This window comes from Lagenorhynchus albirostris, chromosome 8, assembly GCF_949774975.1.
Source record: "Lagenorhynchus albirostris chromosome 8, mLagAlb1.1, whole genome shotgun sequence".
NCBI classification, from domain to species: domain Eukaryota; kingdom Metazoa; phylum Chordata; class Mammalia; order Artiodactyla; family Delphinidae; genus Lagenorhynchus; species Lagenorhynchus albirostris.
Window position 1 is genome coordinate 74,672,615 of NC_083102.1, and position 23,398 is coordinate 74,696,012.

General features: G+C 38.7%; 1 protein-coding gene across 1 annotated transcript in view; it reads right to left on the reverse strand.

Annotated features, from left to right (window-relative positions):
• Positions 1 to 458: 458 nt before the first annotated feature.
• HYCC1 (hyccin PI4KA lipid kinase complex subunit 1) overlaps positions 459 to 23,398 on the reverse strand; it is a 109,321-nt gene continuing 86,381 nt past the window's right edge. The window contains exon 12 of the transcript XR_009542009.1: positions 459 to 811. The gene's annotated coding sequence lies outside the window, so the exon portion shown is untranslated. The remainder of the gene's footprint in view (positions 812 to 23,398) is intronic.

The window sequence follows — 23,398 nt, forward strand, 5'->3', positions numbered from 1 at the left end:
TTTTTTACAAATTACCCAATCTGTAGTATTTTGTTATAGCAACGCAAACAGACTGACACACTCCAAGGCGTATACTCAAGAGAAATGAAAACATATGTCCACATAAAAATTTGTACACAGATGTTCATATCAGCTTTATTTGTAATATCCCCAATTTGGAAACAACCCAAATGTCTATCAACAGGTGAATGGATAAACACATTGTGGTATATCCATGCACTGGAATACTATTTAGCTATCTTAACTACAAAAAGGACAAACTATTGATTCACACCATAACATGGATAAATCTCAAAGTAATTATGCTGAATGAAAGATGCCAGGCCAAAAAAAAAAAAGTATTACTTTATGATCCCATTTATATAATACTAGAAAACGGAAAAACTAATATTTAGTGACAGAAAGCAGATCATTGATTGCCTAAGAATGCAATTGGAGGGAAGAATAGGTTCTAAAGAGGCACAAGAAAATTTTAGTTTTCTTTTAAGGAAAAGAAAAAGTATGACATCATAGCAACAATATTTAAGCTTATATATGGATGGAATAATGTGAATGCAGAGGAATTGATTAAAATACGAAATATGATTTGGCTAAACCTCCTTTTTTTTTTTTGCGGTACGCAGGCCTCTCACTGCTGTGGCCTCTCCCGTTGCGGAGCCTAGGCTCCGGACGCACAGGCTCAGCCGCCATGGCTCACGGGCCCAGCCGCTCCACGGCATGTGGGATCTTCCCAGACCGGGGCACGAACCCATGTCCCCTGCATCAGCAGGCGGACTCCCAATCACGGCGTCACCAGGGAAGCCCCATAAACCTTTTAAAAAAGATAAATATCTGGACTGAAAAAAAATCCAACAAATCTGATGCTTTCAAGGAGCATCTTAAACACCAAAATACATAGAAGAGCCAAAAAAAAAAAAAAAAAGACAGAAAATTTTATTGTTCCAGAGGTTTCTAGTACTAAGAAATAAAAAGAAACATCAACTGGGTTCCCACTTTAGTTTGAGAAAAAACAAACTAGCAAGCCAAGAGAAAGTAAGGAAAGGGAAATAATAAAATTAAGAGTAAACATACGCTAAGGAGAAGAAAAAATAAAATTAATAACACCAATAGTTGATTCTGCAAAACAAAATTTTTAAATGAAAAAGCTATTAGCACAAATAATGGAATGGGAAAAAGAAAATACAAATTACTAGAATTAACTGATGCATAACAGATATTTGTTGAAGAACAAATGAAAAAAGAATAGAGAAAACAAATATAAAAGAGTTCAAAACAGAACTATAATTTAGATGTGTAATATACATAAAGTGAACATGGCAAAATATTAACAATTGTTAATTCTGCAAATCAACATTTCTGTTATATTTCAAATTTTTTAGTTTAAAAGCTTGGAAGAAAAATTAGGGGAGTATGATTTTCTTCTATTCTAACAAATTTTATTACGACCTAGAAGGAGACAGCTATAACAATACTAAAAATATAATATTAAAACTGATAAAACAAAAGCAAGAAAATAAATATTGATAATATAGTAAGACCAATAAGATATAAATGTAAAAATTATAGAATCCTAGAGAAAACTTAGTAATTGAAACTTTAAAAGAATTTGTCTTTGGGACCCCATAGCGCTTATTGCTGGACTGCAGAGTAAAATAGGGCATATTCGTCATGCTTTCAAGAGGAAAAGGGAATAATCCACATCTTAAAAGAAAATCTTTTGTATAAGTCACCATCTTTAATTTCTTCTCAAAAGAATTAAACAATACCTTTGAAGAAAATTTGCCAAAAAGGAAAAAAGTAATATAATCTCATGTCTTTATTTTATATAATTCTTTCTAATCTTTTCCCAGATGTAGATATATATTTTACATGGCATTATATATTCTGATTTTTCACATAGGATATCAAATATGTTTCATTTCTACATGTTACTTAATAAAAATTAGTTGTGGAGAATTTCTTTAACATGACTAATAATTTCACCGCCTAATAGAAGAAATTTATTCATGGGGAAATTAAACTCTAATAGAGTTTAATATACATTTATGAAGTATATGTACAAATATACATTTGTACATATGTACAAATATATGTACAAATATACATTTATACATTTATGAAGACGTATACCTTGTTTCTGCCTGAGAAGACTTAAGTAAAATATTAACATGGTCACTAAGTTAGATGAAATTAAATACTAGTTAACAGTCTCCAGCCCACTCTCTTGATAAATTAATAGCAATATTTGGAAAGGTTAGTGAACAAGACTCTCATACAGTGCCTTTGTTATTATTTGATTTTGATGATGATGACGATTAATAGTAGTAGTAGCAATAGCAATATCATCATCATAATCTTAATGCTGCCACTGCTTTTTCCAGAATGACATTGATACTCACTGACTCAGATCAATTAGTATTCCCATCTCCACTGACTCCTTATTCAGGAAGAGAAAGTTCACATACCAGTATAAACAAAGAAGCAGCATGGGGCAGGAATAAATCAAGAGGAGGGATGGGAGATTTTTTAATACATCAGAATCTGATACATTAACTCTGAAAGTGCAGTTGACCCTTGAACAACGTGGAGATTGAGGCGCCAACCCCTGCTAAGTTGAAAATCCAAGTATAATTTTACAGTCCACCTCATGTATCTGTGGTTCCACATCCACAGGTTCAACCAACTTCAGATCATGTAGTACTGTAGTAGATATTTATTGAAAAAAATCTTCATGTAAGTGGACCCATGTTGTTCAAGGGTCAACTGTAATTCCAAATAAACATTGAACACTATTTTAAAATCTAGAAAAAAATGTACTGGCATATTTATCTCAGCTATAGAATGATATATGACAAGATGGAGGCCATTTTCAGATACATATAAAATACAAAACTTTTGTAACTATATAAAATATTAAAAGAAAAGCAACCAAAGTGAGAAATATGTAATAAGCTATAAAAGTTTACTACCCAAATTATCAAACAATTTTAAAGGTATAAGATTAGTGCCTTATTCTACTTGATTTATATAGTTAACATCGACAAACTATTTACACATGGAGACGTGCAGACATCAAATTACCAAAATGAAAAATGCACAGCCTTGCTGGCCTTATTTAATAAGATAATGGACATTCTGGGGCACTATTAAAATTTTTAAATAAAACTCAAGATTGGAAGCACTGGTTGGTGGAAGTTGGTTGGAGGGCAGGGAGAGTAATGCATAGATGTAATGCATAACTTAACAGCAGTGCAAATTTTTTTCATTGTTCAGAAAATCTGCTTAGCAATGAGCCATAAAAGAATTAATGTCTTTAAAATGGTAATTCCACTTAGGGGACTATACAAGAAATAATTTGAACCAGTATGTTCAAAGTATTGATACTACCCCAGACAAATCATTTAACTGGTCGTGGTTTTGTTGCTCTAACTATGTGTGATGGTTGCGCTAAAGCAATGGTTCTCACATTCTGCGTGCAAGTAAATCACCTGACAAAGGCTGGTTCAAGCTCCCAACAAAGAAGAAGATGTTTGGACTTCCCTGGTGGCACAGTGGTTAAGAATCCGCCTGTCAATGCAGGCGACACAGGATCAAGCCCTGGTCCCGGAAGATCCCACGTGCTGTGGAGCAACTAAGCCCGTGCACCACAACTACTAAGCCTGCCCTCTAGAGCGTGCAAGCCACAACTACTGAGCCTGCATGCTGCAACTACTGAAGCCGGCGCGCCTAGAGCCTATGCTCCGCAATGAGTAGCTCACGCACCAGAGTGAAGAGTAGCCCCCGCTTGCGGCAACTAGAGAAAGCCCATGCACAGCCATGATGACCCAACGCAGCCAAAAATGAATAAATAAATAAATAGAAAAAGATGTTTAGGCTAGGTGAGGAAATTTTCCTTTTCTCCTTACTTAGTTCAGGTAAGATATGTCAGGATTTTTTAAAATTAATTTTTATTAGAGTATAGTTGCTTTACAATGTTGTGTTAGTTTCTACTGTACAGCAAAATGAATCAGCTATGCATATACATATATCCCCTCTTTTTTGGATTTCCTTCCCATTTAGGTCACCATAGTGCATTAAGTACGGTTCCTTGTTCTACACAGTTGGATTTTAAAAAATAAACTTTTATTATGAAACACATGTTAAAAGTAACAAAAACGTATCATCACCTAGTGACATAGTCAGTGACTGGCTGAGACTGGCACATTACCTTAGTCCCTCCAGGTATCCTCAGTACAGAATCCCTCAGCCCTTCCATCTCAACCCTTGAATCTAGGAGATCTGTTGGAACAGGAAATTCCAAAACTATTTGAAAAACATTTATTGAGGGCTTTCTAGGTGTCAGACACTTCACTGAAACAAATGTTTTCCTGGAGCTACTCTAAACAGATCATCATAAGGAAATAATTGTGTGTAAAACATTCTGAAAGACATGAGGTAGATCCAGATGGACATGCCTGTTAAAATGCAGCTTTCTGTGCTCCACATGCCTTACCTATTGAACCAGAATCTCTGTTGATGAGGCTGATAAATCTGCCCAGAAAATTCTCATGCAGGCAGTCTGAGGGCTACCATTAAGATAAAAAGTGGACTTAATGGAGTTTTAAGATCTTTCTTGCTCCCAAAGTTTCTGAGTTTATAATTTTGTTTTTAATAATTTAAAACTCTAAAAATTGTAAACTTTAATAATTTAAAATAGCCTAAATGATGAAAAATAGGGAAATGAGTAAGGCATTAGTAGTGTACAATGGAGTAGCAGAAAGGTCCATTTGACAAATTTCTTTTGGAGGATTTGGTTTTCTTAACTTTATTAGATAACAAGACCCTTGACAACCATGGTTTCCTTTTTGCTGTGACTTCCATCGTGTGCTCAATTTAAGTAGCTTTTCTTGGTTAGATATTCTGGTGAGGCACTGTTGTGAAATACATACTCCAATGCTCCAGCACACAGACAAAACTTGGCTCTTCTTTTTCTTATGATTTTGGTTTTATCACAGCCTATTGTGGTCCTCCTGGCAGTATGTGGAAGGAAGTAATGATAAAAACCACATTCCCTAAATATGCTGGTTAATTCCATGCATGTCCTTGATGTATGTCTTCTGTTAATGATTTTTATTCCTTCTTCATCTGTCACCCTATCAGTGATTCTCTATCCTGCCACTAGCCAACTTTCCAGCCTCTAAATCATTTTGTACTCCAGCCAGAATGGAATCTTCATGCCTTGGGTAGTAAAGAATTGACCTTACCCAAAGAGAGGTCTGGTTTTTGCCCTAAGCTCCTGGGAGGTGATCTCTAAGCTGTTGGAATGCCCCACCTGATAGGAATGTCTTTGTTTACCTGGGGGCCTTGGACCACACTGTATAGTCTAACAATGTGATTTTTGCTGGGAGCTTCAGGCAATGCATTATCAGGTTGATTTCCAGAGGGACTAGAGACTAGAAGTTAGCCATGCAAGTGGTCAAACTAGAAGTTAGCCATGCAAGTGGTCAAACATATCTACAGGACTGAGCCCTAGTAAAATCACCATATACCAAGGCCAAAGTGAGCTTCCCTGGTTGGCAATACACCATGCGTGTTGTCCCACATCATCACTGGGAGAATTTAGTGCTATCCAGGACTCTACTGGGAGAGGACAACTGAAAATTCCACACATGGAATTCTCCTGGACTCTGCCCCATGCAATTCTTCTACTGTCTGAAGTTAATCCGTTTCCTCTTGCTGTAATAAACTATAACCACGAGTTGAACAGCTTCTAGTGAGTTCTCTAAGTCTCTCTAATGAATCACTGAACCTATGAGTGGTCTGGGAACTCCTTAACTTTGCATGCCTGTACCGCTCTGAACACATTGAGGTCTCTAATTCTTCCCAGCCTTTCCTCCCACACTTCCCTCTATCTAATATTCCCTTCCCCATTACCCTCATCTTCCCTACTTATCTGGCAAAATCTTGTTCTTATATTTAGAATAATTAAATGGCATCTCTTTTGTTGAGCCCTCACCACATCAATCTTTCCCACAAAATTAGTCATCCCCCACCCCAAGCTCATTGTGCTCCCATAGATCGACCAGGACACCAAGCACAAATAACCATGTCTTTCTCATCTCTGCATTACCAGTACACAGCAGAGTGCCTGGTACATAGCAGGTCTTTAGTACATGTGTATGGATTGAATGAGCTACATATGGACATGAGTATTTGAAACAGGGGGAAAAAAAACAGACTAGAAAATATGCACAAATAAAGTACAACTCAGTGAAAAATATGTAAGGCCATTAATAAGCATAAGTGAGAAATGTCAAATAAAGTCTATTTAACATTTACTATTGAGGGACTTCCCTGGTAGCATAGTGGATAAGAATCCGCTGGCCAATGCAAGGGACACGGGTTCGAGCCCTGGTCCGGGAAGATCCCACATGCCGCGGAGCAACTAAGCCTGTGCACCACAACTACTGAGCCTGCACTCTAGAGCTCACGAGCCACAACTACTGAGCCCATGTGCCACAACTACTGAAGCCTGTGTGCCTAGAGCCCATGCTCTGCAACAAGAGAAGCCACCATAATGAGAAGCCCGCGCACTGCAACGAAGAGTAGCCCCCGCTCTCTGCAAATAGAGAAAGCCTTCGCATAGCAATGAAGACCCAACACAGCCAAAAATTAATTAATTAATTAATTTAATATCTTCATCACCCTGAAAAGGCTAGTTTTCTTTTAGTATGCAAAATGAGGGTGGGACTGCTGTGATAAAAATTATTTAACAAAGAAGCACATATATAATTGCAGGATTAGGAGCTCTAAAATATGAAGTGTAAAATGTTACAAAAATGGATGCATTTTCATATTTTAAATTCATAAGCAGATTTGTTTTAGCAATCAAATTACTTTGGGAAATAAAATATATCATTACATTTTCCTGTTGCTTTCCTGGCCAACTAATTTTAGCTAACTTCTAGTGAGTTACTATAACAAAATATTTCGGGAATATGCTTATTCTCTCTGAAGTATGTTCACTCAGAAAATATCTGCAAAAATCCACAGAAATTATGTTGCTCTCATTATTTCACGTTAGTGTTTATGTTTTATTATGTTAAAGTAGCTATTCAGGGCTTACCTGTTTAGACGTCTACATTTTGAGTACTTGGGTTTTAGCTTAACCAAAGCCTACACCTGATAAAATTTCATAGAAAGGCTAAAATAGTAACCATGTAAAGTGCTCATTTACATGGGTTTGGGCTTCAGGAACAGAGAGGAAGAATTTCATGACCTTTTGGCTTTTTAGGATAGCATCAGGGGACAATTACTGGAACTGGATCCTAGTGGTTGCCATCAATTTGGTGGCTGCTTAGAGACTCTTAACCCTAGAAGGTATCAGGTGAACAGGGTCCTTGTAAATGAGAGCAGCAGTATGTAGATTGGTTTCTTTTGTTTTTGTTTTTGTTTTCCTCCTTGGCTCACTTGTTAATTTTTAATCACAACCAATTGCCCTGGTACTAGAGTTCTGACTGGTTTTGTTTTTACACCAGATAATCTTTGATAATCAGTCTTGATGTTTGGAAAGAACACTTCAGCAATGTCTTTGGCAGCAAGATAATTTGCCCCTAAAATAGGCCCTAGAGAGAAATTATGTACTGTTTTCATATCTACATTGAAGTTCAACATTTTTGAAATGTTTCTAATCCTAGTATTATATCTTTGAAGTGTATTCTAACTAAATAGCCCCAACTTAGCAAAGCAAGATATCCATCCTTTTTTCAAAAGAAAAAAACAGTGACATAAGAAAAGACAAATGTATTTAAACATTGGGTGGTGATTTTATCATAAAAGTATAGTGACTGGCTTCATAGGAGAGTACAGAACATTTATAAGTTGATGGCAATGTTGCTGGCATTTTGCCATCTAAACTTAAGCGAAGGTTCCACTTCTGGGATGGTAGCATGAGGAGTACTGAGGACCTACTCCCCAGTATACAAGCATAGCTGGTAAAAACTATTTAAACAAACAACCAGTTAAAGTCTCTGGAAATTGCCCTAAGTGCCTAGAGCAAGTGAAGAAATATTTGTTTAAGAAAATCTACTAAAACTCAGAAAAAACAGAGAAGTACGTAGAATTTGAGTTAGGACACTCTCCCTCCCTTACACCTCCCAGATTAGCTTAACGGAAGCTCCATTCTAAGTGGATATGGCCAAGAATATGGGGGCTCCTCTTTCCTAAGTTCCCAATCAAAGGTTAACTTATCTTATCGGGAGGACAGACCTCTAGCATTTCTCATCTCCTCCAACTCCAAGTCCAAGAGGAAAACTTCCTGGAGAGTGCAGCCAAGAGGCTGGGGCCTCCATTCCACCACTCAGCACACATCTATAGCAGAGAGACTCTACCCCAGATATGGCAAGCCAAGAACACTGGGACGCCAGTTACCCTTGTTCCAGCTCACTCAAAAGGCAGTGATTCCATGCCAGGACAGGCAAGTCAAGATCACAGGTCACTGCCCCACTCAGCACTCAGAGTAATGCTTCAGAGATTTTCTTCTAGGGAGAGAAGTAATTCATATGGAAAGAGAGCTCCAAAGTTTTCCCCAAAGTAACTGACTTTATTTGAAAAAAGTGTGCAGGAAAGTTCAAGCCTAGGTGCTCTAGGAAACAACAGCTCTCTTAATTAAGAGCAATAGTTAAACCACTGGCCAGCTAGTTCATCAGAGAGAATTAAGGAAAATGACGGCTAAGAAGGGTAGCCCTGGGGTCAGGAAAAAAAAAAATCTGGCCTCAAAATCTGCTCCTGCCTGAATTTAAGTGGATCAGACTGAAGAACGACTGATACCCAGGGCATTGTTGAAAACAATAGAGGAATTATGCAGTAACTCATGGAGCCTAACAGTTGGATGTGATATCAAGTAAGGCTGACAGCTTAACAGAGACCAGGGAAAAGACAGTCAAAGAAAGCCCTGTTAAAACTACTGTCATCCCAACGTGACCGTGTGCACGTCGAGGCAGTGCCTTCCAAGAATTGATACCACACAGTGGGAGAAAACACGCTTCACTAAAATAATTTAGCCAAGTTTCACACACACACCCAAATAACAACAAAAATAAGCCCCAGAGGAAGGGGAAGAGAATCGGTATTCATAGTACAACGTTCAAAATTCTTCAGGATAAAAGCAAATAAACCCAGATGAAAATTTGCATGCACATGAGAAAAACAAAGAGTGTATTGCAGTAAAAATGCATGTTTCTTCTTCTTTTTTCTCTGATTTGCAAAGCAATTATATAAAACAGTATGCATGTATGTAATTGTGTTTGGCTTATCACATATAGAAATGTAATATATTTTGCAATAACAGTACAAAGGAGGTGGGTTGGATCATAGTATTGGAGTAAAGAAATGACACCAGATGGTAAATCAAAAAACGGGAACTAATGAAGCATACCAAAATGGTAAACAAAAAATTAAAAGTAACAAATGCTACACATAGATACTTTCTCTCCTTCCTTTTCTCAGCTTCTTTAATAGACATACAATTATAAATAATAATAATTATAACAATGTATTCTTGGGTTTGTAGCATATAAAGATTTAGTATGTATAACAATAATAGTACAAAAGGGGGAAGGAGGAATGAAGTCACATTTCTATCTCAATGGAATTAAGTTAGTATAAATCTGAAACTGATTTTGATATGTTAATATGTATACAGTGAGTTCTGGAGCAACCACTCAGAAAAACTCAAAGCCTATAGTGAAAAAAATAAGTAAGTAAGTTAAAATATTATGCTGGAAATGTTCACTTAATGGAAAAGAAAGCAGCAAAGGAGGAACAGAGAAATAAAAAAAGTCATGAGACATGGAAAACAAAAAATAAAATGACAAATCCAACTATATCAATAATAACATTAATGTGAATGATTAAACAACCTAGTCAAAAGGCACAGATTGTCAGACTGGATAAAGTACAAGATTCAACTATATATCACCTACAGGATACACACTTTAGATTCAAAGACACGAGTAGGTTAAAGGTAAAAGTATGAGAAAATGTGTATCTTGTAGATAGCAACCATAAGAAAGCTGAAGTGGCTACATTAATATCAGACAAAACAGACTTTAAAACAAACAAAAAATACTAGAGAGACTTCCGGGAAGATGGCGGAAGTGTAAGACGCGGAGATCACCTTCCTCCCCACAGATACACCAGAAATACATCTACAGGTGGAACAACTCCTACAGAACACCTATTGAACGCTGGCAGAAGACCTCAGACCTCCCAAAAGGCAAGAAACCCCCCACGTACCTGGTTAGGGCAAAAGAAAAAAATAAACAGAGACAACAGGATAGGGACGGGTCCTGCACCAGCGGGAGGGAGCTGTGAAGGAGGAAAAGTGTCCACACATTAGGAAGCCCCTCCGCGGGCGGAGACTGCGGGTGGAGGAGGGGGGAAGCTTCGGAGCCCCGGAGGAGAGCACAGCAACAGGGGTGCGGAGGGCAAAGTGGAGAGATTCCAGCACAGAGGATCAGGGCCGACCGGCACTCACCAGCCGAGAGGCTTGTCTGCTCACCCGCCGGGGCGGGCGGGACTGGGAGCTGAGGCTCCGGGTTCAGTCGGAGCGCCGGGAGAGGACTGGGGTTGGCTGCGTGAACACAGCCTGCAGGGCGTTAGTGCACCGCGGCTAGCCGGGAGGGAGTCCGGGGAAAAGTCTGGACCTGCCAAAGAGGCAAGAGACTTTTTCTTCCCTCTTTATTTCCTGGTGCGCGAGGAGAGGGGATTAAGAACGCCGCTTAAAGGAGCTCCAGAGACGGGCGCGAGCCGCGGCTAAAAGTGCGGACCCCAGAGACAGACATGAGACGCTAAGGCCGCTGCTGCCGCCACCAAGAAGCCTGTGTGCGAACACAGGTCACTATCCACACCCCCCTTCCGGGGAGCCTGTGCAGCCCGCCACCGCCAGGGTCCTGGGATCCAGGGACAACCCCCCAGGAGAACTCACTGCGCGCCTCAAGCTGGTGCAACGTTACACCGGCCTCTGCCGCCGCAGGCCCGCCCCGCACTCCGTGACCCTCCCTACCCCCCGGGCTGAGTGAGCCAGAGCCTCCGAATCAGCGGCTCCTTTAACCCCGTCCTGTCTGAGCAAAGAACAGACGCCCTCCAGCGACCTACACGCACAGGCGGGGCCAAATCCAAAGCTGAGCCCCTGGGAGCTGTGAGAACAAAGAAGAGAAAGGGGAATCTCTCCCAGCAGCCTCAGAAGCAGCGGATTAAAGCTCCACAATCAACTTGATGAACCTGCATCTGTGGAATACATGAATAGACAATGAATCATCCCAAATTAAGGAGCCGTGTGGATGAAAGGCTCTTGGTGCTGCAGCCAGGAGTTAGTGCTGTGCCTCTGAGGTGGGAGAGCCAACTTCAGGACACTGGTCCACAAGAGGCCTCCCAGTTGCACATAATATCAAATGGCTAAAATCTCCCAGAGATCTCCATCTCAACGCCAGCACCCAGCTTCACTCAACGACCAGCAAGCTACAGTGCTGGACATCCTATGCCAAACAACTAGCAAGACAGGAACACAACCCCACCCATTAGCAGAGAGGCTGCCCAAAATCATAGTAAGTCGACAGACACCCCAAAACACACCACCAGACGTGGACCTGCCCACCAGAAAGACAAGATCCAGCCTCATCCACCAGAACACAGGCACTAGTACCCTCCACCAGGAAGCCTACACAACCCACTGAACCAAACTTAGCCACTGGGGACAGACACTAAAAGCAACAGGAACTACGAACCTTCAGCCTGCAAAAAGGAGACCCCAAACACAGTAAGATAAGCAAAATGAAAACACAGAAAAACACACAGCAGATGAAGGAGCAAGATAAAAACCCACCAGACCTAACAAATGAAGAGGAAATAGGCAGTCTACCTGAAAAAGAATTCAGAATAATGATAGTAAAGATGATCCAAAATCATGGAAATAGAATAGACAAAATGCAAGAAACAGTTAACAAGGACCTAGAAGAACTAAAGATGAAACAAACAATGATGAACAACACAATAAATGAAATGAAAAATACTCTAGATGGGATCAATAGCAGAATAACTGAGGCAGAAGAACGGATAAGTGACCTGGAAGATAAAATAGTGGAAATAACTAATGCAGAGCAGAATAAAGAAAAAAGAATGAAAAGAACTGAGAACAGTCTCAGAGACCTCTGGGACAACATTAAACGCACCAACATTTGAATTATAGGGGTTCCAGAAGAAGAAGAGAAAAAGAAAGGGACTGAGAAAATATTTGAAGAGATTATAGTTGAAAACTTCCCTAATATGGGAAAGGAAATAGTTAATCAAGTCCAGGAAGCACAGAGAGTCCCATACAGGATAAATCCAAGGAGAAATACGCCAAAACACATATTAATCAAACTGTCAAATACAAAGAAAGCATATTAAAAGCAGCAAGGGAAAAACAACAAATAACACACAAGGGAATCCCCATAAGGTTAACAGCTGATCTTTCAGCAGAAACTCTGCAAGCCAGAAGGGAGTGGCAGGACATATTTCAAGTGATGAAGGAGAAAAACCTGCAACCAAGATTACTCTACCCAGCAAGGATCTCATTCAGATTTGATGGAGAAATTAAAACCTTTACAGACAAGCAAAAGCTGAGAGAGTTCAGCACCACCAAACCAGCTCTACAACAACTGCTAAAGGAACTTCTCTAGGCAAGAAACACAAAAGAAGGAAAAGACCTACAATAACGAACCCAAAACAATTAAGAAAATGGGAATAGGAACATACATATCGATAATTACCTTAAATGTAAATGGACTAAATGCTCCCACCAAAAGACACAGATTGGCTGAATGGATACAAAAACAAGACACATATATGTGCTGTCTACAAGAGACTCACTTCAGACCTAGAGACACATACAGACTGAAAGTAAGGGGATGGAAAAAGGTATTTCATGCAAATGGAAACCAAAAGAAAGCTGGAGTAGCAATTCTTGTATCAGACAAAATAGACTTTAAAATAAAGACTATTAGAAGAGACAAAGAAGGACACTACATAATGATCAAGGGATCGATCCAAGAAGAAGATATAACAATTGTAAATATTTATGCACCCAACATAGGAGCATCTCAATACATAAGGCAAATACTAACAGCCATAAAAGGGGAAATCGACAGTAACATATTCATAGTAGGGGACTTTAACACCCCACTTTCACCAATGGACAGATCATCCAAAATGAAAATAAATAAGGAAACACAAGCTTTAAATGATACATTAAACAAGATGGACTTAATTGATATTTATAGGACATTCCATCCAAAAACAACAGAATACACATTTTTCTCAAGTGCTCATGGAACATTCTCCAGGATAGATCATATCTTGGGTCACAAATCAAGCCTTGGTAAATTTAAGAAAACTGAAATTGTATCAAGTATCTTTTCCGACCACAACGCTATGAGACTAGATATCAATTACAGGAAAAGATCTGTAAAAAATACAAACACATGGAGGCTAAACAATACACTACTTAATAAGGAAGTGATCACTGAAGAAATCAAAGAGGAAATCAAAAAATACCTAGAAACAAATGACAATGGAGACACGACGACTCAAAATCTATGGGATGCAGCAAAAGCAGTTCTAAGAGGGAAGTTTATAGCAAAACAATCCTACCTTAAGAAACAGGAAACATCTCGAATAAACAACCTAACCTTGCACCTAAAGCAATTAGAGAAAGAAGAACAAAAGAACCCCAAAGTTAGCAGAAGGAAAGAAATCATAAAAATCAGATCAGAAATAAATGAAAAAGAAATGAAGGAAACAATAGCAAAGATCAATAAAACTAAAAGCTGGTTCTTTGAAAGGATAAACAAAATTGATAAACCATTAGCCAGACTCATCAAGAAAAAAAGGGAGAAGACTGAAATCAATAGAATTAGAAATGAAAAAGGAGAAGTAACAACTGACACTGCAGAAATACAAAAGATCATGAGAGATTACTACAAGCAACTCTATGCCAGTAAAATGGACAACATGGAAGAAATGGACAAATTCTTAGAAAGGCACAACCTGCCAAGACTGAATCAGGAAGAAATAGAAAATATGAACAGACCAATCACAAGCACTGAAATTGAAACTGTGATTAAAAATCTTCCAACAAGCAAAAGCCCAGGACCAGATGGCTTCACAGGCGAATTCTATCAAACATTTAGAGAAGAGCTAACACCTATATTTCTCAAACTCTTCCAAAATATAGCAGAGGGAGGAACATTCCCCAGCTCATTCTACGAGGCCACCATCACCCTGATACCAAAACCAGACAAGGATGTCACAAAGAAAGAAAACTACAGGCCAATATCACTGATGAACATAGATGCAAAAATCCTCAACAAAATACTAGCAAACAGAATCCAACAGCACATTAAACGGATCATACACCATGATCAAGTGGGGTTTATTCCAGGAATGAAAGGATTCTTCAATATACGCAAATCAATCAACGTGATACACCATATTAACAAATTGAAGGAGAAAAACCATATGATCATCTCAATAGATGCAGAGAAAGCTTTTGACAAAATTCAACACCCATTTATGATAAAAACTCTGCAGAAAGTAGGCATAGAGGGAACTTTCCTCAACATAATAAAGGCCATATATGACAAACCCACAGCCAACATCGTCCTCAATGGTGAAAAACTGAAAGCATTTCCACTAAGATCAGGAACAAAACAAGGTTGCCCACTCTCACCACTCTTATTCAACATAGTTTTGGAAGTTTTAGCCACAGCAATCAGAGAAGAAAAGGAAATAAAAGGAATCCAAATCAGAAAAGAAGAAGTAAAGCTGTCACTCTTTGCAGATGACGTGATACTATACATAGAGAATCCTGAAGATGCTACCAGAAAACTACTAGAGCTAATCAATGAATTTGGTAAAGTAGCAGGATACAAAATTAATGCACAGAAATCTCTGGCATTCCTATACACTAAGGATGAAAAATCTGAAAGTGAAATCAAGAAAACACTCCCATTTACCATTGCAACAAAAAGAATAAAATATCTAGGAATCAACCTACCTAAGGAGACAAAAGACCTGTATGCAGAAAATTATAAGACACTGATGAAAGAAATTAAAGATGATACAAATAGATGGAGAGATATACCATGTTCTTGGATTGGAAGAATCAACATTGTGAAAATGACTATACTACCCAAAGCAATCTACAGATTCAACGCAATCCCTATCAAACTACCACTGGCATTTTTCACAGAACTAGAACAAAAAATTTCACAATTTGTATGGAAACACAAAAGACCCCGAATAGCCAAAGCAATCTTGAGAACGAAAAACAGAGCTGGAGGAATCAGGTTTCCTGACTTCAGACTATACTACAAAGCTACAGTAATCAAGACAGCATGGTACTGGCACAAAAACAGAAATATAGATCAATGGAACAGGATAGAAAGCCCAGAGACAAACCCACGCACATATGGTCACCTTATCTTTGATAAAGGAGGCAGGAATGTACAGTGGAGAAAGGACAGCCTCTTCCATAAGTGGTGCTGGGAAAACTGGACAGTTACATGTAAAAGTATGAGATTAGATCACTCCCTAACACCATACACAAAAATAAGCTCAAAATGGATTAAAGACCTAAATGTAAGGCCAGAAACTATCAAACTCTTAGAGGAAAACATAGGCAGGACACTCTATGACATAAATCACAGCAAGGTACTTTTTGACCCACCTCCTAGAGAAATGGAAATAAAAACAAAAATAAACAAATGGGACCTAATGAAACTTAAAAGCTTTTGCGCAGCAAAGGAAACCATAAATAAGACCAAAAGACAACCCTCAGAATGGGAGAAAATATTTGCAAATGAAGCAACTGACAAAGGATTAATCTCCAAAATTTATAAGCAGCTCATGCAGCTTAATAACAAAAAAACAAACAACCCAATCCAAAAATGGGCAGAAGATCTAAATAGACATTTCTCCAAAGAAGATATACAGACTGCCAACAATCACATGAAAGAATGCTCAACATCACTAATCATTAGAGAAATGCAAATCAGAACTACAATGAGATGTCATCTCACACCGCTCAGAATGGCCATCATCAAAAAATCTAGAAACAATAAATGCTGGAGAGGGTGTGGAGAAAAGGGAACCCTCTTACACTGTTGGTGGGAATGTAAATTGATACAGCCACTGTGGAGAACAGTATGGAGGTTCCTTAAAAAAATACAAACAGAACTACCATATGACCCAGCAATCCCACTACTGGGCATATACCCTGAGAAAACCATAATTCAAAAAGAGTCATGTTCCAAAATGTTCATTGCAGCTCTATTTACAATAGCCCGGAGATGGAAACAACCTAAGTGTCCATCATCAGATGAATGGATAAAGAAGATGTGGCACATATATACAACGGAATATTACTCAGCCATAAAAAGAAATGAAATTGAGCTATTTGTAATGAGGTGGATAGACCTAGAGTCTGTCATACAGAGTGAAGTAAGTCAGAAAGAGAGAGACAAATACCGTATGCTAACACATATATATGGAATTTAAGAAAAAAAATGTCATGAAAAACCTAGGGGTGAAACAGGAATAAAGACACAGACTTACTAGAGAATGGACTTGAGGCTATGGGGAGGGGGAAGGGTAAACTGTGACAAAGCGAGAGAGAGGCATGGACATATATACACTACCAAACGTAAGGTAGATAGCTAGTGGGAAGCAGCCGCATAGCACAGGAAGATCAGCTCGGTGCTTTGTGACCGCCTGGAGAGGTAGGATAGGGAGGGTGGGAGGGAGGGAGATGCAAGCGGGAAGAGATATGGGAACATATGTATATATATAACTGATTCATTTTGTTGTGAAGCTGAAACTAACATACCATTGTAAAGCAATTATACTCCAATAAAGATGTAAAAAAAAAAACACTAGAGATAAACAGGGACACTTTATAATAATAAGAGGATCAACCCATCAGGAAGCTATAACAATTATAAACATATATGCACATGATAACAGAACTCCCAAAATAGGTGAAGCAAAAACTAACAGAATTGAAAGAAGAAATATACAGTTCAACAATAATAGTTGAAGACTTCAACATCCCACTTTCAATAATGGATGGAACAGCTGGCAGCAGATCAACAAAAAAATAGAAGACTTACACAATACTACACTTAAATTTGACTTAACACATATCTGTAAAATACTTCACCCAACAACAGTAGAAAATGCTTTCTTCTCAGGTGCACATGGAATAATCTCAAGGATAGGTCTTATGTTAGTGCATAAAACAAGCATAACATATTTGTTAATAACATAACAAATCCTATAGAAAGAATACTAGAGCTTTAACAAGTGGGCTTTACTCCAGGAACGCAATGTTGTTTTAACATTCAAAAATAAATTAATGTAATACACCATATTAATAGAATAAAGGACAAAAACTACATAATCATCTCATTAAATGTAGAAAAAGCATTTGACAGGGTGAAGGGGAATGGAGAAGATGTTGGTCGAAACACACATAATTTCACTTAAGCAAGATAAACAAGTCCTCAAGATCTACTGTACAGCATTGTGCATACAGTTGACAGTATTGTATACTTAAAAATTCATTAATAGGGTTGATCTTATGTGAAACATTCTTATATTTTAGAAAAAGACGGAGGAAGGAAACTTTTAGAAGTGATGGTTACGTTTTTGGCATTGTATATGGTGTCAGTTTCATGAGTATACATTTAACTTCAAAATCATCAAGATGTATACATTAAATATGTACAGGAGTTTTGTATGTTAATCATACCTCAGTAAATAAATAAGAAAGAATGTCCATGTCCCCCTCAGAAAAAGATAGAAAAAGCATTCGATAAAACCCAGTACATTTTCATGATAAAAAACACTCAACAAACTATGAATATTCTCAATCTGATAAAGAGTATGTATTAAAATCCCACAACTAGCATCAAAATAATGAAATACTGAAATTCAGAATGTGACCTTATTTACAAATAGGGTCTTTGCAGATGTAGTTAGTTAAGATGTCATATTGGATCAGGGTGGGCCCTAAATCTAATGTCCTTAAAAGAAGGTCATATGGGACTTCCCTGGTGGCGCAGTGGTTGGGAATCCGCCTGCCAATGCAGGGGACACGGGTTCAAGCCCTGGTCCGGGAAGATCCTACATGCCGCAGAGCAGCTAGGCCCGTGCGCCACAACTACTGAAGCCCCCCGCACGCCTAGAGCCCATGCTCCGCAGCAAGAGAGGCCACCGCGGTGAGAAGCCCGCGTACCCCAACAAAGAGCAGCCCCTGCTCGCCGCAGCTAGAGAAAGCCTGCGTGCCGCGATGAAGACCCAACGCAGCCAAAAATAAATAAATAAATTTTAAAAAAAGGTCATATGAAGATACACAGGGAAGAAGACTATATGATGACAGAGCCAGAGATTGAAGTAATGCAGCTAGAAGACAAGAAATGCCAAGGACTGCTTAGAGCCACCAGAAGTTTGGTGGAAGCAAGGAATGAGTCTCCTCTAGAGCATTCAAAGAGAGCATGGCCCTCCCAACATCTTAATTTCAGAACTTCATCCTCCAGAACTGTGAAAGAATAAACTTCTGTTGTTTTAAGCCACGCAATTTGTGATAATTTGTTAGAGTAGCCCTGAGGAACTAAAACAGATTTTGGTACCAGAAAGTGGGGTGCTGTCACAACAAATATCTAAAATTGTGGAAATGGCTTTGGAATTAAGTAATACGTAGAGGCTGGAACAGTCTTGATGTACATGATTTTAAAAAAGCCTAGATTACCCAATCAAAAAGTGGGCAGAAGACCTAAATAGACATTTCTACAAAGAAGACATACAGATGGCCAATAGGAACATGAAAAGATGTTCAACACTGCTAATTATTAGAGAAATGCATATCAAAACTACAATGAAGTATCACTTCACACCAGTCAGAATGGCCATCATCAAAAAGTCTATAAATAATAAATGCTGGAGAGGGTGTAAAGAAAAGGGAACCCTCCTACACTGTTGGTGGGGACGTAAATTGGGGCAGCCACTATGGAGAACAGTATGGCGGTTCCTTAAAAAATTAAAAATAGAATTACCACATGACCCAGCAATCCCACTCCTGGGCATATATCCGGAAAAGTCGAAAACTCTAATTCGAAAAGATACATGCATCCCAATGTTCATAGCAGGACTGTTTACAATAGCCATGACAGGGAAGTGACCGAAGTGTCCATCAACGGAGGAATGGATAAAGAAGATGTGGTATACATATACACTGGAAATTACTCAGCCATAAAAAAGAGTGAAATAATGCCATCTGCGGCAACACGGATGGACCTAGAGATTATCATACTAAGTGAAATAAGTCAGACAAAGACAAATATCATATGATATCACTTATATGTGGAATCCAAAAAGTGATACAAATGAACTTATTTACGAAACAGAAAGAGATTCACAGAAATAGAAAACAAATTTATATTTACCAAAGGGGAAAGCGGGGGGAGGGATAAATTAGTAATTTGGGATTAACAGATACACACTACGATATATAAAATAGATAAACAACAAGGACCTACTCTGTAGCACAGGGAACTATATTCAATATCTTGTAATAACCTATAATAGAAAAGAATCTGGAAAAGAATATATATGTGTGTGTATATATATATACACACATATATAAAACTGAATCACTTTGCTGTACACCTGAAACATTGTAAATCAACTATACTTCAATTTTAAAAATTATTTTTTAAAAAAGAAAAGCCTAGATTGCCATCAGAGGGAACGCAATCCTGCTGACACCTTCATTTTGAACTCCAGAACTGTAAGACAATAAATTTCTATTGTTGTAAACCATATAATTTGTGGTAATTTGTTACAGCAGCTCTATGAAATTAATACAACCTTGAATTGCTAGGATAAATTCTTGTTTATCTGCCTCATGGCTATATCTATTATCAAAAATGGGGTATTGAAGGCTTCAAGTATTATTGAGCTATCCATTTCTCCCTTCGATTCTGATAATTTTTGCTTCATATATTTTGGGGCTCTGTTGTTAGTGTGTGTTTATAATTGTTATATCTTCATGATGGATTGACCCTTCTATCATTATAAAATGCCTCTCTTTATCTCTAGTTACATTTTTTGTTTGTTTTAAAGTCTAATGATTTGATATTAGTATAACCATTCTGGCTGTCTTATGGTTGCTCTTTGCATAGTGCATCTTGGATCCTTTTATTTTTGATGTATGTGTGTCTGAATCTAAAGCATTTCTGATCTTTTTAACAAATCCAGTCTAACAATCTCTTTTTGATTGTTTAATCCATTCTCTAATCTGCTTAAATATATATACTGAGTTCTTAATTTCAGGTTTTGCATTTTTCAGTTCTAGAATTTTGAATAAAAAAGATTCTAGTTCTTATTAAATTCTCAATCTCGATTCATTAATCAGAGCTTTTTTTTTTTTTTTTTTTTCTTTTTGCGGTACGCGGGCCTCTCACTGTTGTGGCCTTTCCCGTTGCGGAGCACAGGCTCCGGACGCGCAGGCTCAGCGGCCATGGCTCATGGGCCTAGACACTCCGCGGCATGTGGGATCTTCCCGGACCGGAGCACGAACCCGTGTCCCCTGCATCGGCAGGCGGACTCTCAACCACTGTGCCACCAGGGAAGCCCAATCAGGGCTGTTTTTAAATCCATATCAGATAACACTAATAACTGGGTCATCTGTGGACCTGCTTTTAATGTCTTTTTCCTCATGGTTCTACTCTTTGGTATTCTTCATAATTTTTGACTTAATGCTAGATATTGTATATGATACACCGTGCTGTCTCTGGAATGTTATTTTCATACAGGGAGGGATCACCCTATTCCCTGGTAGGAAGATAAGAGTGGTGGCAAGCAGATCACATTAATCCAATCTATAATTCAGTGGATGTGAAACTACGTTATAATTTTTATAAGCTTTACTTTCTCCTGTTCCAATTTTTGTTTCTTACCTACAATGATGAGATAGATAGATAGATAGATAGATAGATAGATAGATAGATAGATAGATAGATAGTAGATAGATAGAAAAGATAGACAAATAGATATCTTTGCTTTGGCTTTCAGGTTTCTGCCTTTTTTTTTTTAATCTTTCAGCTCTGATCAGTCCCAGAATTCAGCAAATACTCAAGGGGAAAACCAGCAGAGTATCAGGCTCACTTCTCTGAAACTTTCTGCCTTATTGGGACCTTAGGTCTTTCAAGTGTTGGATGGCTTGATGAACCTAAGCTTTTTGTCTTTCTAGTTCCTTGGAGTTGCTATAATTTGTTTGCTTCTCTGATTCTTAGCAGAAATTCTCTTCCTGGGCCTTCTACCCAGATTTGTGTCCCAAACTGGCAAATTCTGTAAAGGAAAAAGTAGCTGCACAAGGTTTGCTCACAAGTGCTCTGGTTACCTTCTGTGTTGAGAGTCCACAAGAAAACCCTCAAATTCAGTGATTTAGTAGAACGACTCACAGGACTCAGCATACAGTCATACTCATGGCTATGATGTATTACAGCAAAACAACGCAAAGCAATATCAACCAAGGGAAAAAGTGCATGGGGTGAAATCCATAGGAAACCAGGCACAAGCTTCCAAAAATTTTCCCCTGTGGAATCACACAAGATGTGCTTAATTCCACCAGTATTGAATTGTGACAACTTATGTGATATGTTATCTGCCAGGGACACTCTTTAGAGATCTACTGCCCAGGGTTTGTATTAGAAGCTGTTCATATAGGCACCTTCTGCCTAGCATGTATCATAATTACAGATGCCCAGAGGAAAGCAGATATTCAGCATAAACCATGTTGTTTGTATAATCAGTTTATATATAGTAAACTACCTTATCAATTAGGAAATGGTGGGAACATTCCTGTAATCCAAATTCTCAGGTGCCAGCCAACGGCCAACATTGCAAGCAGGGCTTTCTAAGGATAGTATGTCAGGTCTGCTCTGTAAACTCTTCTCTGCACACCTTCTTTCTGGGATTTTGGCTCTTGGAGTCCAGTTTGCTTAAAAGTTCTTCAATGGTTCCAAACAGAGGTTTTAAATTATTTTATCCAATGTCACTAGTTGTCCTCAGTGAGGGCTGCTCTGCTGTAGTAGTGTCTAGTTATTTCTTCTCTGCTGAACATTTAATTTGAAAAATTATGGAACGTGAAACTTGAGATGTTTTTTCTTTCCTCAACAGAGTATTTGTTTGTTTGTTACCAGGCACCTAAGGGATTACTTCAATTCAATTTCAGGAATTGAGATGATTTGATGCTGCACTAAATTCCCCGTGAATTTGGAGGGGTGGGGGAGTGTATGTTCAACTCACTTTTCCTTCACTGGTGGAGCTTTTTGGGACCCCAAACCAAAGCATGGGAGTTTTCTAAGCCCCTCCCCATGAGATGGCATGCACTAGTATCCAATTTTTGTCCTCCTAGCCTTCTGGGGGCAGTAAAAGCACTGCTCATCCCCTTAAGCGCTTCTTCTAGAATCAGCCAATACCTCCAGGTAAGAAGTGGCCGCAATGCTGGGCTTGCCTCTCTAAATTTTCGTATTTTAAAAAGAATTCGTTCAGATTATCTAGATGTCCATGGAAATCCTGACGTTATTACCCAGTCTGCCATTAATGGAAGTGGAATTCCCCCTCTACCTTGCTTCTTACACTATAAAGCAAGTTCCTTAGATGCAATATTTTGAGGAAAATCATGATGGTCAATAGGGCACTTAGTGTTGCACACAGAAGCATGACAGACAGGGAAGGCAAATCTAAATCCAGATTAACAGTGTCTACTCCATGAAGAAATAGCTGCTTCTCCATGACAAAAGAGATTTGATATAATTGGTCTGCCACTAGGCAACTATTTGGCTGCCCTAGGGCATGAAATCTTAGGGTTTGTCACTCCTGCCGGCAGACTGAGCTCTTAGCAGTGGCAGTAATAAGGGTAGCCTTGACGAAAGGAGGGCCATATTGTTTGTTATTTTATACGTTTTTAAAAAAATAAATTTATTTATTTTTGGCTGCACTGGGTCTTCGTTGCTGCGCGCAGGCTTTCTCTAGTTACAGCGAGTGAGGGGTACTCTTTGTTGCGGTGTGTGGGCTTCTCATTGCGGTGGCTTCTCTTGCTGCGGAGCATAGGTTCTAGGCATGCGGGTTTCAGTAGTTGTGGCACGTGGGCTCAGTAGTTGCGGCTCATGGGCTTAGTTGCTCCGCGGCATGTGGGATCTTACCGGACCAGGGATTGAACCCGTGTCCCCTGCATTGGCAGGTGGATTCTTTTTTTTTTTTTTAACATCTTTATTGAACTGTAATTGCTTTACAATTGTGTGTTAGTTTCTGCTTT